This window comes from Odontomachus brunneus, unplaced genomic scaffold (assembly GCF_010583005.1).
Source record: "Odontomachus brunneus isolate Ranch 3 - 2012 unplaced genomic scaffold, Obru_v1 Obru_scaffold_011, whole genome shotgun sequence".
In the NCBI taxonomy this organism is placed as follows: Eukaryota; Metazoa; Arthropoda; class Insecta; order Hymenoptera; family Formicidae; genus Odontomachus; species Odontomachus brunneus.
In genome coordinates, this window is record NW_022639461.1 from 350023 (window position 1) to 369163 (window position 19141).

At 41.3% G+C, this 19141-nt stretch overlaps 1 protein-coding gene across 5 annotated transcripts in view; it reads left to right on the forward strand.

The window, feature by feature from the left end:
- The window catches only part of LOC116840694 (cAMP-specific 3',5'-cyclic phosphodiesterase), a 474033-nt gene that overhangs the window by 226898 nt on the left and 227994 nt on the right, over window positions 1–19141 (forward strand). The gene's annotated exons all lie outside the window — the stretch shown is intronic.

A 19141-nucleotide genomic window follows, 5' to 3' on the forward strand; every position in this document is an offset into this window, starting at 1 on the left:
GTAGATCGTGTCTCCATTAACCATAGGATCCTAAACATAAAAAATTATGTGAACCCTAAACACGGGTAAATTTTACCCAGCACATTTTTATTTGCTCATAACTTTTGTAAAATTTCAACATTTCTTTTTCTTAACGTAAAAAGCATTGAGGAATATATGAATATATTAATATATTTGCGATTTAATAAAGTTGAGAACAGTTATTAATGAGAAAATAGAACACATGTTTCTGAGAATTGTTTTTGAGAACGCTTGGAAAATTGGTCCTGCTAAACTTCACTCATGCTTAAGGTTCTGGGGTTAATATACTGCTAAAATTTAAGAATACTACTAAGGATTCTGGACTATGGACCAAACTACCTTGATCGCATGCTCACTGCCGATTCGCCGTGCTCGCGTTACACATAAACGCGGCGCGCGTGCTGTGTGCTACTTTAAGAAGCGTGTTTTTGTATTTGCAAACGCTCCTCTCGGACTCGAAACGAATCATCACAAAGGAAAGGTTGAAGGGCCCCGTGAAACTTTCATCGCGATCGAGTACCACGTTCATCGCGAGTTCCTCCGCGATGCATCTCGGAAATTCGCACACGTCTCGAAAAGTCGGTCGCGCGTATATACGCTCTAGGCTTACGTGTAGTGTCGAACACACGCGTTGGTAGCGTGACGTTGGCAGGTGTAATGTATGCGAAATTGAGTTACCGTTCGTCTACTCGTCGGCTCTAATTATGCAGGAGGGGAAAAAAGGCAGCGCGCGGCGACGTGGACGGGCCAATTTTCTTGCCATTTCCCGATGACATCTGCATCGACGAATCGGCTCGTCTCGTTTAATCGGAGTTACATCCTTCGCGCGACAAAGATACTTGTAATTGAACGCGCTAGTTGCGCAAATGTGACGTCTGTCTTCGTTCTGTTCGAACGTCAAAAACGAAGCAACTTTTTCAACGGAAGTGCGCATTCGGAAAATTCGTAATTAAATAAGTAATTGTTTGACCTGGTCTAAATGATCATCAACAAACGTCTTTTTGCTTTAGCAACAAAAGGATTTTTTTCAGTATAGATGCATTGTGTTTCATCCAACTGAAGAGACGCAAATTGACATTTTCGACCTTCAACGCTACAGGAATTGAAAACGTTGATTCACGTCCGCATTGTGTTATATTACGCGCATGAGTTTACGATTCGTACAATTTTAACCCTTTTGATCCTTTACTTTTCCGTATAGTTTATTTTCCCGCACTTTTATCCACCTCACAATTTTATCCGTTTAAATACTTTAGATTAAAACTTATCCGGCGTCTTCTCCGCTGTTTTAATTTTCTTAGAATAATCTCTACGTTTTCGCTTCGTGTACTACATAACCACCTCTCGAAGACGTTTTAGCTTTGAGGCAAAATGAAATAACGTACTGAAGTCGTGTACCCGCTCAATTCCGTCGTACGCTCAGTAATGCTAAAACTTAATTCTCAAGTTACTGTATCTGACACGCATAGCGATGTTTCCCAGCATCATCCACGCCAAGACCTTCTCGCACGAATCGCAAATAATTTTGCATTGCACTCCCCGAATTATCACGCGTCTGCTATTCCCTCAAGAACGAGCTTGTATGTTTCGATATAGAAATTACGTACAAGTTTGCAGAGGCTATTATATAAGTACACGTCTTGAAATCAAAACAGACAGAGAGAGAAAGAGAAAGGAGAGAGACGCTTTTGTGCGAAAATCTCATCTTTTATATATGTATTATTTGCGAAATATTTACATATAATATATATACTTTTATTTCTTATTATAATATATATATATATATATATATATATAATTATAATATATTTTTATATATTATTTTATGTGTATATATATACACACATATACACACATACATAAAATAAGAAGTTTGCAGTCGCGGCTTTGCTAAATACTTGTAAGTGTTTGTGGAGAGATCATATCGAGTATTATACATATTATTAGATAAAGAACATTAGATTAGATAGAAAAAGATACATTATTCAATGTGTATTATATATGTTCGACCTGCATACGTGCGTGAACATATGTAGCGATAAGCACTTAGCTCCATTGTGTCGCATGGGTTTTAATTTCATCTATCATGATACTTTGAAGGGATGCTCACACAACGGGATGTACTACCATCAGTAAAACCGTTCCCGGGCGGTTTTCCGCGAGACTAAAAGTCTCTCTCTGCGTACGCACACACCACTGAAGGCACTCGGGACGGAGTGCACTTCACCTTTGCCTTCTTGTCATTAGCACACATCCTTCGCGCTCGTTCTCACTCATGATTTTCCTGTAATTACTGCATCGCGGCGATAATTAAGACGCCCCTGTGGCGTTCATTATTGTCAACCGGCGTGCTGTTCGTATTTCTTTTCCCTCGTCACCGATGGAGTTTAATGTGAGCGGGACTTTTATACGAGGGGACACGTGTATAATTAATTCATTCAGTCAGATGGAATCCTCGTCGCGATTAAATAAACACGCTATCTCGTCACGTTGAAAACATTGCTATCGGCACGCGCGTGTCATTCGGTTCATTGCGACAGTGCGTACGTCGTTATCACGGAGAATTATCGACATCGTTCGCATGTCACGACGGACGGTTAATTATCTCGGAGCAATTTTGCTCCACGACTCGCGGGGATGGCGCGCCAATTCGGCGATGACGGGCAGCGTCTCGCCAAACACTCGCAAGGAGATTGCAGAATGGCGGAGATAGCAGAAACCTTTAGATCCGACAGAATTCGGTCAGATGTAAGAGTGGCGCACCGGGGATTCAATTTGGCGAGATGAAACTTTTCGCCACGTCGAGAAAGCGACAGAGCAAGAGGAAGACAGAGGTCGCGTTCCCTATTATTTAATATTTCTCGGTTAAATTGACCCCGGAAAAATGCAAATTATGATTTCTTATCTCTCGCGTTTCTGTGTCGCGCAATTCGATATCGTTTCGCGCGATTTAAGCGATTTCCATATTATTTCATCTCACTAAGAGAATTCAATTGACATATCCTCTCTTTTCCTTTCTCTCTCTCTCTCTCTCTCTCGTTCGAATGCTCGCTTTTCTTTTTCAGAGTGCAAATTGCCTTGCAAAAATTCGCATCTCAAGCAAGTGCGATAATACGCAATCAGTTGTATCTTAAATGCACGGCTATTAATATGCATATTTCGTAATATGCACGCGCTACATTTGTGGGACAATAACGCCGATACATGCGACGCCGCTCGTACATGGAAATTTTAGTTGTCAACACGACCCTTGCGCATTCACGCAACACCGATTACCGTAAATTTTCCTCGGCCCCGTATTTGCCACCGGTGCATAATGATTTGCGGTGAAACGCGCGTTTGTGCAATGCAATAATTAACGTCGCGCACAATTAACACCGCCTATTATTACGCGACACAATTGGGAACGTTTTTTTTTTTCATCTTTTCCTTCGTTTTGCACTTCATAACTTTCTCGGTGCGAGTGACGGCGTATCGCGCGTGGACGAACGATGTAGATATGTAAAATAACAAGATTGTGTGTGTATGTATGTGACTCTTCGCAATCTCTTTATTATATATATTTTCTTTTTGGTAACATTGAAACATATGAAATGTCTGATAATGTCGATACTCGTGTGCGGGTAAAACTCGTGAAAATTGGACATAATAGTTATTTGTCATTTTGCAAATAATCACGACAATTATTCTTTATTTCTCTTTTTCCTTCCTCTCCTCCCTCCTAAAGAATGACAGAGACAGCAGTTCGCTATTTGTGAAATTCAACAAGAAGTTCTCTCATCCAGACCCCAGCAGATACAAAAAACAACGATAAATTTTGACTGTGACATTTCGAATTCTACCTGGACGAGAGCGAGACATTTGTGTTTCCCTCGACACCGTCCTTCGGCACGTAGCGCGTTCTTGTAGCGGGCGATTCATCACTCGCGATGGGCGCGGGGTGATTAAGACGCGACGATTAAGACGAGGCATGCATCAGCTGTTCGGACATGACGATGGATAGCGGACGTTATCGCTAGACAGCCGGTGCTCACGAGTTTAGGTCTAGGGCAGATCGCGCGCCGCATGACGTGCGCGCCGATGTGGCCCGAGTGCGCCTTCTCGCAGGGCGAGAGTTGATATAGGAACGGGAACTTGACCTATAAAGGCCCATGGTTGAGCTTTCGCGGTAGTAATGTGCCGGCCACACGCGATCTCGCGCTACAGAACGAGGCCGAATATATTCGCGGGATGCTATCCGGCGGCGCGTGTCGCTCGGAAATTGTTCCCTCGCTGTGAGGCTATAAATACGCGTAACGGAGGCTTTCCCACATCGGGGAGGAATTAAATTGATCAAGGTTAATAGTCGAACTCGCGCACTCTTATCGATGATGGACGGCTCGACCGCTCCTCTGCGTCTCCCTAGAGGAAGCTGTCGTCGCCCCGTGATGCCAATTTTCGCAGATGACGCCACGCGCGTGTCGAAAAAGATGTCGCGCCGAGAGTCTTGCTCGAAAGTGGCTCGCTTTGTTCTCAGGCGGAGCTAAAGCTAAAACTGCAGGTTGTTGATTTTCTCAAATGTTAACTTTCTTCAACGTCAATTGCCGCTAATGAACATTCGCGCGAGAGTCGCAGGCGACCCGCTTCGTTTCCGAAAAGTTCAGGCACGATATCGAGTTTCTCGAGCGAACATTTTCGCATCGGCGAACGGATAAATAAGTTGCCAGTTGTTTGAAAGAGGTTCTCGCCTGCTGAAAAGCCAAAGTCCCGTCGCGATATTAATTTTCTCAATTAAGACTCGTACCATTGAACAACTCTCCCGGTTTAACTCGCTTGCACACGCTCAAACGGCCAACTTCGCGAGCCTTCCCTAAAATAAGATTTACAGTCACGTGCGTCGTGTTTTCGATGCGTTTTAGTTGGGGGTTTTAGTTGCGTCATAGCCGGCGACAGGATTCAATAATAATTTTGGCAAGCGGATCTGGAAATTAATCTCGTCGTCAAATGCTGTCATAGAAATCAACTCGCGGTCTACAAATTTTGGCACGAAGAATTATGATAGATTGCACATTAGAACTCTCATTTCAAATCAACACACTTTCGAATAATGACGATATCAATCTGTCCGAACGAGATGCGCGTCACGTCGGTTAAAATTAGAGGCCACATCTTTAATCGCAAAAAATTGCAAGCACACAAAAAAAGAGTCTGCACCGAAAAAATTATCTGTGCATTGTTGTCGAAACCAAAATTTGGTACAGAGAGCTATAATTTGGTTAAAATGAGAGGAATCAAATGTTTGATAACTATAACCAAAAAATCTAATTTCCTCTATGTGTGATTTGTTCTTTCACTTAACCTTGATCTACAATATGTTCTTTGCTTCCTGTTTCTTTCTCTTTATCTCCTTTTGACTCAAACCTTAAGCTTTAAGCCAGAAAAAGACAGAAGACAAAAAACAGAACGCAAAGAGCATATTGTAGATCAGGCTTAAAAGAAGAAGAAAACAATAAACAGGAAGCGAAAAACATATTATAAATTAAAGTTTTATACATCTTATTTAACACAAATAGAAAACATTTAATTCCAAGCAAACGGTTCCAAATACAAAAATACCTTTTTCAGTGTGCATCAAGATAAAGGCGAGTTCTTCAAGTAAAATATCGAATCAATTAAACTTGAATCATAATAATTACACACTAATACTTTAAGAAATAATTTTCAGTGTAAGAAGTAATAATTGTTCTGCCAAGAAATGTGAATGTAATTGTATTATTGTAACTAATATTGTCTGGTTACTTTAACTGGAGCGCACATATAACGAAATTAGTCTGTTTAAACTTAAAAAAAATGATGGCTCGTTTATTTTCTCATCAAATCAGTCCGGTTAGTATATCCTGAATAAATTCAACCAACGTTTTTCCGTGCAAAATGCTTGAAATCGTTTCGCGCGAGCATGTCAAAGCGTTGGAAAGCGTTTGGCAAATGACGCCGGGCGCTCTATAAGCTTCCGCTCTACAATTACAGGCGAATTTTCGACGTGCCGAATCGAAATCCGATGAAACCTCCTGTCTACTTACCGTATCAAAGAGCTTTGAAATGTCAAGGATCTACGGCGTGTCACGCCCATATATCTGTCGATATCGGTCGCGGACGGCTGGCTCATCGCTGCATTTCGAGACAATAATCCGCGGGGCTTACGTTCGCCTTCAAAGACGGTATCGACCGCGCTCGATACTTTCCCCGTTGTAATTTTCTTACGTCTGTTTGACGACGGGCTTACACAAGGAGAGTCGACCGGTGCCCAGTTCAACGTTGTCTACAGCGATTCGAGTTATAGTCAGTCGTGACCTACGGTATCAATCTCGCGAACGAATTCAAGCGCACAATTCAAAAGGCGGCTTGGCAACGACAAATTCGCGGGACGTTCTGATTCCTTCTCCCGTGGAAGCGCTTTCCGCGAGACTGACACTGAAACAAGGTCCGGTTGTGCGGACGGAATTTCAGCGGAAATCTTCGGCAGCAATAGAATTGCGAGCGTTCCGGGCGATCCATCATTCGCGTGCGCGTAATGTTCTCCCCATCCAGTTGAAGAAAACATCTCGAGGACTCGCACAAGAGTGCGTCTGTACGCTTTCCAAATCGCGTTTACCGCACGTGAGGCATAGACCGACGTCGAGAGAATAGTCCCGCATAGAAATTTCTTCCTAAATGCAGATTAGATTCCAATCAGAATGCCAAACTTTGTCCCAAAATAGATTATCCCTATTATACTTATTCTTTTTGTCCCGATACTTATTCTTTTTTGTCCCAAACATAAATTCTCTGTCTAGAATGGGAACAGAAATATTAAGGAAAGGAGCTTTTTTAAGTGTTTTCTGCATCAGTTTCATTATTGCAATAAAGATTATACAGATGTTTTCTCTGGCTTACATTGTTTCAATGTTGTTTCATGTTAAAATGTAAAATAATACATTTTTATTTTATATAGAATACATTTGTGTATCTAAGAATAATTTGACGATTTCATACATTTGTATAAGTCGGAAGAATTTATGTCGAATATTTATATATATTTTTTACTTTCTTAAATCGAACACCTTTTGCTACAATTCCTTTATAATGATCTTCTTCGCAAACATTTTGAGTATTTACTCTTTACAAGTATGTGTGTGTATACATATATCTTATATCTTGCTTAATTTTATTTTAAAATGTAAAATAGAAAAAATCTTTGGGAAAACGTTGGGGAGATGACCAAATGGGGTCTGTTTGGGTTCCGCACTTAGATTCGCATGTTTAAAACATTATACTTTCAACCAGAACCTACATAGATTTGCCATCTAGAATCTATGATTATTGTGGAAAATCGGGAATTGTAAATCCCAATTAGAATCCAAAGTACTTTCTATGCGAGGTCTTCTCTCTAAAGAAAGTTTTCTAAAGAAAACGAGTAGATTTTGGGGTGAGAGGAAACGTCTCTGTGATGGATCTCGCGGAAACACACGGCCGGTGCGAAGCACGTGGCGATGGCGCTTCGACGGACAGTCGTATCGACCGACCTCGAAATGTACCTTGGCCCCACCTCTTCGCGAAACTACCCCATCGCATAACTAAACCTACCCCTACTCTCGTCGTTGACTAGCTCGCGCGACATCGGCACTCCTGTATCCCTGTTACTCTCTCTCCCCTCTTTCTTTGTCTCTCCTCTACTGTTGTTGCTTATATTCGCCGTGAGATTTTTTCTAGCGTTCTTGGTTGTTGATTTGCTTTCCTTCTTTTCTCCCCGATACTCTGTTATCGAAGATACCTTTAATCTGATTTAACATTATATTCATACCTTGACACCATTTCTCTCATTTGTGAGATGAATATTTCAATTTACTGCTATATCACACTGCTATATCACATTTCTATATTGTCACTTATTATTGTCATCATCTCTCATTAAGTTTGCGCTATTTTTCCCCGAGAGATGATGTCAACCTAACCTAACTCAATTCGCCATGCTCACGCGAGATAATTCGCAATGTTGCTCAACCATTTACTGCACTTATGTTAATATTGTAATCATTGCGCTTGCGGAAATATATTCCAAAGCGTATAACAAATAACACACATTATCTCTGTGTACCCCTCTCGAGTCTGCCTTCTCCAAAATGCACGGTGTGCTCTTGGAGATAATCATGATGCAAATTGGCGGCGTGCCTGACTCGATTCGACTCGGCTGGACGATCGTGTTGTTTTCTTGGAACTGTCGTGAGATCATCTCCATATGCGCGGTAGTGGCCGATCATAAGCGTCAACGCGCCCGCCCGCCTCTCTGACAATCCGAAACGACGATTTCGCGTACAACCGTCGACCAAACGCTGGAAAACAGCGATATAGGCTCGTCCTCGTCGGCTGCAAACGCGCTAACGTCACGTCGCGTTACACTTGTGCGCTCCTTTGACGTCGTTCAACAACGGCAAGCGCCGAGAGGGTTAACGTCGGTACCTACATGTCGATACGAGTCCACCTTTGTCGCTGACCGTTGTGTACTGAGCGCGCAATTACCGCGTGCGTTATTATGATATTAATGGTATTTGCGGAGGAAATCGGCTCGCCGATAATACCAATAAAAACCTTTGACGTTTGTTGACGTTACGGTACCGCTTAATCTTACTTAAACGAAGTGATTTAGCTGCACTCGTTAGCAACAATGTGATCGTTTGTCGCAGGACTCGACTGAATGTGCCATAAGAGCGCAGAGAGAGAAAGAAAGAGAGAGAGACGCACACGCGTCTTACTGTTTCGTAAAACACACCCCTGTGCAATTCCACGCGCTCTTACGTTTCGCATGAGTATAAAGAAGAAAAACAATTCTTTTAGTGTGATTGAATTTCTGTTTCTTAGAATTAGATGAAAAACTTGGTTATAGAAATAGAAATATTTTTGTAGGAGGTTCGTATTCAGCCAATTGTCAATCATTGCAATCAAGTTTTAATACAGCTGAATGTTCAGACGAATGTTTCCGGTCACTGTGACAAATACATTATTTCTCGTCAGCAAGTTTTTTTGTCTGGTTGCCATTCAATTACCCAAACTGAATTTTTTCTCGTGTAAGGAAGAGTTGCTGGAATCGTGCTTCGTCAATCGTACCTGATTTTTCTAAATGTTTACAGCACACACACATACGCGAAATAAGATATAATCTGAAAACATTTCTCATTGCTCATTATTACTCCTCATTTTTACCACTCTTTACCATTTTGCCCCTTCTATGCCGTTCATATTCAATAATAACAAAGAGATTGATGATCTCTCCCCTATTTACGTGCGCTTGATCTCGTGATCGGTTTCGCGTTCGCGGGAAGTAATGTAATGCGCTGGGTTAATTCGATTCGGGCGTGCCCGATACTCTATCGACTTCCGCTCAATCTTCGCGAAAAATGGCACCCTTAGCCGGCGTGAAACTTTCAAAGATGGATACAAGTTTGATCGCCATCTCGCGCCGGACTAACTGTAGTGAATTACGTTAGGAGGAGTGCAGGAGCGGCCAACTCGCAAACGCCCCAGGCGTGTGTGAGTTGGGGCGAGTTGTCGCGTGCTCCTGCACTCCAGGTACATTCTCCGGATATTAACCAATTATCCGAATTTTGATTGGCGAAGTTCTTCCTATATCCGTGAACGACTAGCGCGCTCGCGATTATCGATTCGCTCCCACGGTCGTGTCCTCTCGCCTCGTCGCTGTCGCGGCGTCGTTACAACATCCGCGCGATATTTCTCCACGAATGCAGTCGCATTTAACCGGATAACCTGCCGCGAGATAAGGCAGAGTCGTAATCCACGCAGCAGCCCGGCGACGACGACGATGCTTGTCTTACCTTTCGCGTGCAATTGCCCCGGAAGCATTCCTCTTTCCTCTCGATCTCGCGGTGATTAAGCTTCTCTCATTTGCGTCATCCACCCGCGATCCAACTTAAGTCGAAAAGACGGTGGGGAAAATGGGCCGATTATGATCTAAGAAGTGTAACATAAGTTATACATCTAATTTTATGTCCACAATTAATCATCTTTAAAACTGCACAATGTATACAAAATACTGAGAGAAATTATTCGATAAGAAATTAACAGACGAATATTTTCGATTATAAAGTAATTTCTTAAAATACCGATGAATTTTTATATCCGATCAGGAAACATCCGGTAAGAAATATTGGTTCATAATTTTTTCCTTAGTTTATCTGATGAAATGCCATTATGATCGGAAATATTCGATTAAATTTAATTGGATATCCTGATCGGATATAAAAATGCAACGCTATTTTGATCGGAAATATCCGTTTGTTAATTTTTTATTGGATAATTTCTCTCAGTATGCACATTTGACGAGACATAAGATTCTTTTAATGAGAAATTGACTTTTTCCAATTTTTATATCGTTTATATCGTTTGCTAATTGATTTCGCTATTTTTCATATCTGCACGGAAAGAAAGTTCCAATTCGCGTGTAACTGAATGGAGACTAGATGAAAAGCTCACTGACGAGAAATAATATTTCTGTTACTGTGATCGAGAACATTCGTCTGAACACTCAGTTGCATTAAGGCTCGTTTGAGGTAACTCCGAGAGCAATTGGCTGAGTAGAAACCTCTTACGGGAATCTTTCTGTTCTGAAAACGAGTTTTCGTCTGGTTCCCAGGTAAGAAGAGATTCAATTAGGCTCATGGAATCGTATTTCTTCTGTGCGGTCATTTCGATATGTTCCAATTGTGTTTGATCTTTTCTTACTTTCAATAGACAATACGTTAATTTTGTGCAACCAACCCTACTGCAGATGGAATATGCGCGCGATGAGCTAATATCAAATAATTAATATGCAGAAATAATGAGATGAACGAGGTCAATGAGTAAATGGTACAAGAAACTTTTCCTTTTTTGTTTGTTATTCTTAATTGGGTCTGCAAATTTGGATGGGATTTGGAGATTTGGAAGCAATCAAAAGCAAGAGTTGTAAGAATAAAGATGCACGAAGAGAATATCGTAGTAAAAATTACTACAATATTCTCTTTTGTCTATTGTGTTGTGCGTGGCGCACCTCGCGATCGAGTTATTACAACGCGAATCGACGCACATGTCGCGACGCGTAGTACGTGTGTGTTGGTGAGTTAATTGTCATTTCCGCGGGCCCTGAAAACGTTTGATCGAGGCTGCTCGTCGGCACCGCGCTCATCAGTACGCGTTTTCCAATCGAATCATAAATACGCAAGTGTCAGTGCCAGTGTCACGAAGAGGTGCTCGGAATGCCACGAAACGGAGCAGTCAGGAGAATGCAGAGCGACGGGACGCGGGCAATGACACATCGTGTATTTCAAGGCAGTTGATTAACTCATTATAACGGAGTTAATTGCCGAGAACAAAGAGATAGCTGAATTGAAATTTAAACTGGTATCCATAGTTCGTCACGATTGAACGAGTCCATTATAGCTTCATGAATCTTCGATTATATTTGTCGTCTATATTTTTGTTTATTTCATACAGCAAAAAATCGATGAATACAGCCGAGTAACAGTTCGTGGATATATAAATTTGTAATTAATTATGCACTCGATCGGAGTATATAATTTGTGACTACGAGTATTCGGCCTTGGAAGATGTAATGTTCCGATATAAATCTTACAAATGTCGATCTTTATATTTAATTGAGTCGCGGACGCGATGTTGTACGCATCTGCCGATGCTTCGTTTTTATTTGTGACCTGGTTATTGTCCGTGAGCTGGATTTAAATCGTTATTGGCGAACGTACGGCATTATTGGACACGTAACTGTTATTTTTGTCTTTGTAGCTTATCAGCTCTTTTAAGAGCTTTCAGTCCCATCGAAGCTTCCAATGCTAAAAAAAGAGATTACGAGAGTAAAAATTTGTTTCTTTTTCTCCATTACACATTAATCTCTATTAAATTATTGAATAATATTTCACGCAAATATTCCATCTGCACTCAAGTTACATGATAAATATATTGTTTATTGATATCATGGAAAACTTAAATATAGGTAAACAGAGAGAGGGAAAGAGAGAGAGAGAGAGAGAGAGAGAGAGAGAGAGAGAGAGAGAGAGAGAGAGAGAGAGAGAGAATATTGAGATAATCGCGAATAATACTTCTAAAATTAATCTTTTAATTTACCGTTATAACCATTTTAGAGGAATTCTTTTTTATATATGTATATATATATATATATATAAGTTTCGTCACAAAAAATAGTGCAAAATAATTGTTTTTCCACAACAAAATGGATGTTTGAATTTTGTAATGAAATGCTCCTATTAAAATCCCGATAACATAAAAAACTCATAATTACCTTTCTTATCTTATATAATTAAATATTATTTTGTGAAATACTATTTTATTTCGATTAAATTGTTTCTTCATGTGAGAAATAATTGCGCTTGTTTAGAACTGAAAATCTCCACTGTGCTCGTTGAAACGGTTGCACTTGACGTAATGTTATGCCGCAGCATGATAAAAAACTACAGCAAGTCGCTCTCATTGTAGCATCAAGGTAGAACAATAGTGCGTATAACGTTATCTCGCGATTCTCCATTGTTCCTTCAAGTTCGACGGTACTTGCAGGGTTAATGTAGAGGCAAAATCTCGACTCGGGCATGCGTTTCAATGCTCTTCCATGAAGGGTACTGAGGATGAGTAATTATTATGAATCCATACACTGAAAACATTATTTTTGTATTTAGAACTGAAATATTTGGTACGCTCGATTTGGTTGGCATTACCATATCTTTTACTTGTATCAAATAGAATATATCGATAAGAAAGCGAAAATTACGCATAGCGTAATTAAATTGTTTAACTACAATCAACAACCAAATTTTTTTTTTCAGTGAAGAAACGTCGCTTTCTTCGTCACATTCCCGCACTATCAGTCACACCAGTCGTCCGTTATCGCGTTAATTCGCCTTGCTGTGGCGCAGCGACTGCGCTAAATACAGCGGCACGTGCGCGCGCGTTACATACGCTATCTTGGTTGGCGCGGCTCCGTGAACTCCTCGGAAATACACACGTTTCGTCGCCGGTAGGCATAATTTGCATAATGGGTCACGGTGCGGAGAGTGGCTTTCCGTGTAGCACGTAGAGACATTCGCGTAGCGCGAGTCGAGCCTGCAGAGGAGATTCCTTCGCCCATTCATCGCGGGGATGGAGCGTGCGGTCGAGCAAGATTGCATATCTCTTTCTCGGCATCGCGCACAGAGATCTCTAATAAGAAGGTGGCCTGATGCGCCCACCGAGATGAGATGCACCTCTCGTCGTAGTCCTCCAGGAGTAATCGACGACGGGGACATGTTCAAATGAGAACTCTTTCCGTCCGTGACTACCAGAATACGCGCGACCCCGAACCGTGCGTGTGTCTCGCCGACAAAGAAGACGGTAACGCACGGAAAAATCGTGGGCTAGAAAATCACGTTGTTTGCCTTTCATTCGCGGACTGTTCGGCTGATCAAAAGCTGTATAACGAGATAACCTCCCGCAGCTCGCTCGTCGCGTATCATTCCAATTTCTCCACTCGCGAACTGTACACCGTTCCGAATTTCGTCGCGTATCATTCATTCGTAAATCGAAAACAATACATCGAAATTTGAAAAATGGAACGGTTTCCTGGAGAGTTGCAACAGCGAATATACACCAAGACATTCTCTCGAAATGCAATTTTACTAACGGAAAAAGAAAAAATTTTGTTGAAAGTATGAACGAAACTATCGGAATTGTCTGTTTTAATTAACCAGAAATTTTGATGCTTTAGACTGGATTCTGGTAACTTCAACCGGAATTTCTGAATCGTTCATGTTTCGCCAGAAATTGATTCATTCAACTAAACTTTCTTTCCGTGCTGAAGGATTACAATTGTCTCGTACACAAAGTTCAGTGCATCGGTGTCTATTCAGAGAATATATTCAAATGGATAGATATTTATACACCTGTGTGCACTCTTTTCGAGACAATAGTCCTTGCTCGAAACATGCGTACTTCGGGAAAATTGCATTTGAGAATATTGTCTCGGCACTCGGATTTCGATGTTGTGACTTGCTGAGGAAATTTCTGTTCTAGTTTTTAAAGTTGAAGATTTTGAGTTTATCATGCTATACGATGTAGTCGACGAGTTTTTTATGCATAAAACATAAAATTCGCGATCTATTGTCGCGGGAGAAGAGAAGTGATATCATGTCACAGTGAGAACGGAGAGATCTCGTGAAGAGATAGATCTATTGCAACCTCTTGCAAATACTTATAACACAACACTGGCGCGCTTGGAGAATCGTAAAGTGCATCTCGGCATCTCCCGACCGCCCAATGAAATGTATTTGCCGTTGGCAAATCGTGTATTACGTGTGATAGAACAAATTGTGCGCGGAGCGGTGTTCGACTTTCTTGCCGAAGGAAATCGCAACACTCTGTTTGCCGAAGCACAATTCATCGGTGCTCGCCGTCGGTTCGCGGTAGAGTACGAAGCCGAGCAATTCGGACTGAACATTCGTTGTATTTGTCTATCCTATTAGGAATGACTAGATCTCGTTTCTAGAGGCGAAATGGTAGAGTAGAACTACAGTAAGTCTCTCTCTCTTTCTCTTTCTCTTTCTCTCTCTCTCTCTCTCTCTCTCTCTCTCTCTCTCTCTCTCTCTCTATTTGTTTTTCTCAGATTCCCTCAGTCTCCCACAGTCTCTTTTTCTCTCCCCTCCCCTTCCCTCCTTGCGCTATATATATATGCTATGTATATATGCTATATATATGTTATGTATGTACATAATTAAAAAGAAAATATTTCGACTCACTGATAAGTATAAACAATTAATTAATTTAATAATTAATCTCCTCAAAGTGTGCTGAATATATTAATTTAAATTTGCGAAACCGTATCAGAAATACCGTATCAAAAATATTATTTCTTGTATATATGACTCTCATATTGTGTTTTATGTAACTTCACATTACATAACTTCACACTTCATAACAGTTCTTAGAAGGTAAATGTCCTAGGACTAAATTAAATGCTTCTCTCTATCTATCTATCTCGCTTTCTCTCTCTCTCTCTTGAGCAAACAACGGCTAGCTCGTCTCTTTCTCGTCCTTCTCTTGCCGCACCACTCCACTTTATTCCCACTTTCATTTGCATCCTAATGCTATGCGCGCGCTCCGTCGCCACTGCGGCCATCGTCTTATTTTTCTTTTTCGCGCCGGCTGCTTACACCACCATTAAATCTCTACGGCGCCTATGTCGCGCTTGTCTATTTCTACGGGGAACACAAAAAATCTTGTTGTTCCGCGCAGATAGCGTGTTCCATATTTAACGACAAGGTTCCCCATTAAAAATATAAGCCGTACGATTTCAAGTTGATTATATTTAACTTGATTTTCTTTATGCATTTTTCTGTCGGAACTCCGTACATCAAATTTTTCACCTACACGAAGGTTTTCTTTAGAATTGGGTTGCGTACTGTAGAAGTCTCTCCACGGCTGATATTCATAGACCAATCTTACGTTTGAGATCGTCTTAAGTTCAAGCATCTTCAGAGATGCTTCTTAGCCGACAAAATTATCCGTACAGCATCCGCGGATGAACTCAAAACGATCTTAATTATAAGACCTGACTATGAATACTGCCTTATGACTCTATTCAATGAAATCTATCTTTGAATTAAATAAATTAAGATGATTAATTCTCTGGTTAAACAATCAATTTTATTCGAACAAATATAATCTTAGCTTCAGCGGAATCTTCTTATATATATAGTCTTAAGAGAATTCTTCTAAAATCAAGAGGAAAATATTTCAAGTGCATTATTCGTAAAAATTTCGTAAAAATTTCAAGAGGAAAATATTTCAAGTGCATTGTTCGTAAAAATTTCGTCTTTCATCTGCAAATCAAGTTTTGTTCTTTATAGAAATCTCTTTTAACTAGAGAGCATTTTACTTCAAGTAAAAATATTCCTCTAGATTCAGGGGGAGAAGAAGTCAAAAAAATATCTAGCAGATTTTTAATTAATCTCATTCACTTTATTAGGAGAAGAATACTCTCTCGGTAAAAGTTTTCACTTAGAATATAAAATTGCAGGAAATACTAAAAACTTCAAAGCAGAATTCTTGTTTTTTTTAGTGTTAGAATCTTTTCTTTTTTCTTTTAAAAGAAATTGATTCCATTAAGAAGATTATATTTATTTGAGTGAATAAAAATAAATTTAATAAACATGTTAGAAAAAGAAAAGATTGATAAATCTAATAAATTTTTGCATTTTATGTTTCAGGTGAGTACAGTCTACCTTGTATTGCTTCTTCCTCGCCGATACGTTACGTGAGTAACAATTCACACTGATCTGCTAAGGATAAGATTATACTATTTTTGGTAATCATATATATGTGACTCTAACAAGCGAAATCTGTTACGACTCGAGTACCGAAAATTTCGTGGAATTCTTTTCCTTGTTGATGTTATTTGTGCTGGTTCACAGCCAAGCGCAGTTTTTACCGGGAAATATGTTTCTTACAATGCTGTTCAGAGAAATACGATTCCGTTCCGCATTGGGTGATATTTATATCGGGTGGAAGCGTCTTTTTAATCACTCTCCGCGATTTGACGAATATTCGATAAGACGCAGCCGAGTGTACCGCGCGCGAAAACCCGGTTAGCGCATTCAGAATCGCCAGATTTGCCGCAGACGATAATACACTCGGCCACGAACTCGCCGAGCGTTCATGGATGGCAGCATCGCGTTGGCCGCGTCTTTACCGGTAGCCGATGTAACAGTTCGGCTCCCGCGCGTGTACAATTGTTGTTGACAATAAGCACACGTGTTTCATGATCACTCAATCACTCATTATCGCACACTGCATTCAGCTACACGTCTATTGTGTTCGATTGAAGACAAACACGCGTCTGCAAATCCTGTCGGCGTTATTCGCGTCGGTTTATTTGCAACCGTATCCTCGAAATAGATTCGCTTTTTTTTTCGTTCTTATTATGCAAACAATTTGAGGAGGAGTGGTAAGCGGATCTTCCTATTTGCTGCTCGATGAAACGGCAGGAGATCGACACACTTCTTTGGTATCCCGGTTATCCTTTCTATACAGCCGGCTCCACCGTGGTCGCTTCCCTTCGCGCGAGACTGCCCTTCGTCGCGGCAAGATCTCGCGGCAAAGGGTCGACGTATCGATTAATTATTTTTGCCTTTATTTTCATCAACTACACCGTCTTCCACATGGACGCGCGTAGTACTCACCGGGATTCCCCGAGCTCTTTCTCTTCCCTGTTTTTTCTCATAAATAAAATTCGCTCGCTGGAAAATGTCGCAATCTATCAAATTAGTGCTGTATAGATCGTGGAAAGTAACATTCACCGTTCTACAAATCACTTCCGATCGTTTTATTAATGAACGTGCGCGAATCTATAAGTCCCCCGTGGAAGGACAGCCGTACGTCGTGCGCCGATATTACTATTATTTCGGAACGGGGTCAATCTTTCGCACATACAGGGTGTTTGATAACTATCAACACGCCCATCGTGCGCAAGTAGAACTCGTCAAACTGAACACTAAATTGCTCTACCGTTTCGCGAACAATCACGTAAAATTTTCAGTTATTAATTGAATAGGATTGATGAAGGATCACGCACGATAGATGAGTTGTGATGGCGATATCTGCCGTTGTGTGCTTGTACACTAGCTCAAACTGAATTGAAAAAAGTCCTCTATTATTTTGCAAATTATCACATGGATTTTTAATAAAAGAAAATTGACGCATGGTCATGTGCGCGATGATCTTTTTTAATTAATAACTAAAACTACACGTGGTCATTTGCAAATTGGTAGAGGACGTTTTTGATTAATTTGACCTATTGTACACGGTGGCAGAGGTTGTCATCCCAGCTCATTTACCGTGTCGCACGTGATCGTTCGCCAATCTTCTTCAATTGATAACTCAAAATTTCAACTGGTTGTCTACGAAATGACAGAGAGAAACTTTGTGTTTAGTTCCGCCGGCGCATAACGAGTGTGTCGATAATTGTCAGACACCCTGTGTATTAGTCGTCTCACGACAAAGAAGTCTCAGACCGAGTCGTCGTGTCTCGTGACGATTTCTTACGAAATATCGCTACCTCTTCGTGATCAAGGCTGCGGCCTGGATACATCGTCGAGGCTCATTCGGGAATTTCGGCTTGCGACGTCGGGTTTCTAGTGCCGCGCATCGCCGATTAATTCGCGAAACGAGAATACTTCCCCGCTTCTCTTCTCCTCGTCCCATTGGTGGATTTTCCAACACGTTGGTTCGGGCTTATACGAGTGAAGTATCGCGGAGAACGGAACGCTCGAGCTAGATAACGAGACTTGCGCGGAAATCGCGAAGCAATCGCCTGCCGAGATCGCTTATTATTGTATTCTCATTACTTTCTATCGCGAAGAGCGAGCTGCACTTGATAGCGCATTCGACGTTAATGGGGAATATCACTCCCGCGTGCATTTATGTGTGCAACAGCGTGTCAGCACGATAAAATTATATTTACGGTGATGAAGACGAATGACTCGGGCGTACGACTACGTAGCGGGACGATGCGATGTCGTAGCGTCTTGCAAAATTCTATATCCCATGTAATTTTCGCAGGGAATCCCGTTCAAGCACAGAGCGAGCTTCGTTTGTCGTCATCGTCTCTTTCTGTCTCTCTTTCTTTTTCTCTCTCGCGTTTTTTTTTCTTCCGGGTCGCGTTTATTTATTGCCACCCCCGGCATACCGATATTACTCGGTATAGGTCTGCGTTACTGTAATAATTAAATTCAAGTCGGTTGTGCTTTTCGTTCGTCCCGCGAGTTCGCGCTGAGGTCGGATTTATTCTTACCGGTCGAGGGGCCGAATAAAATGATATCACGGACGATATCTTTGTCCGCGCAGCTCTCGGCGCGGTCTCTTTCGTTACTGAAAAAAATCTGGCGATTATCCCAGAGGACGCCGTAACGTCGTTTATAACAGCTTGTGATTCACGTGTTCATTCTGCAATAGACGCTCCGTCCGCTACTGCCAAATCCGTGCCGTCGCGAGAAAAATGCCGCGATGTGGCGTAGTGTCATGTCGCGTCGCGATACAACGTCGAAGTTGGCCACAC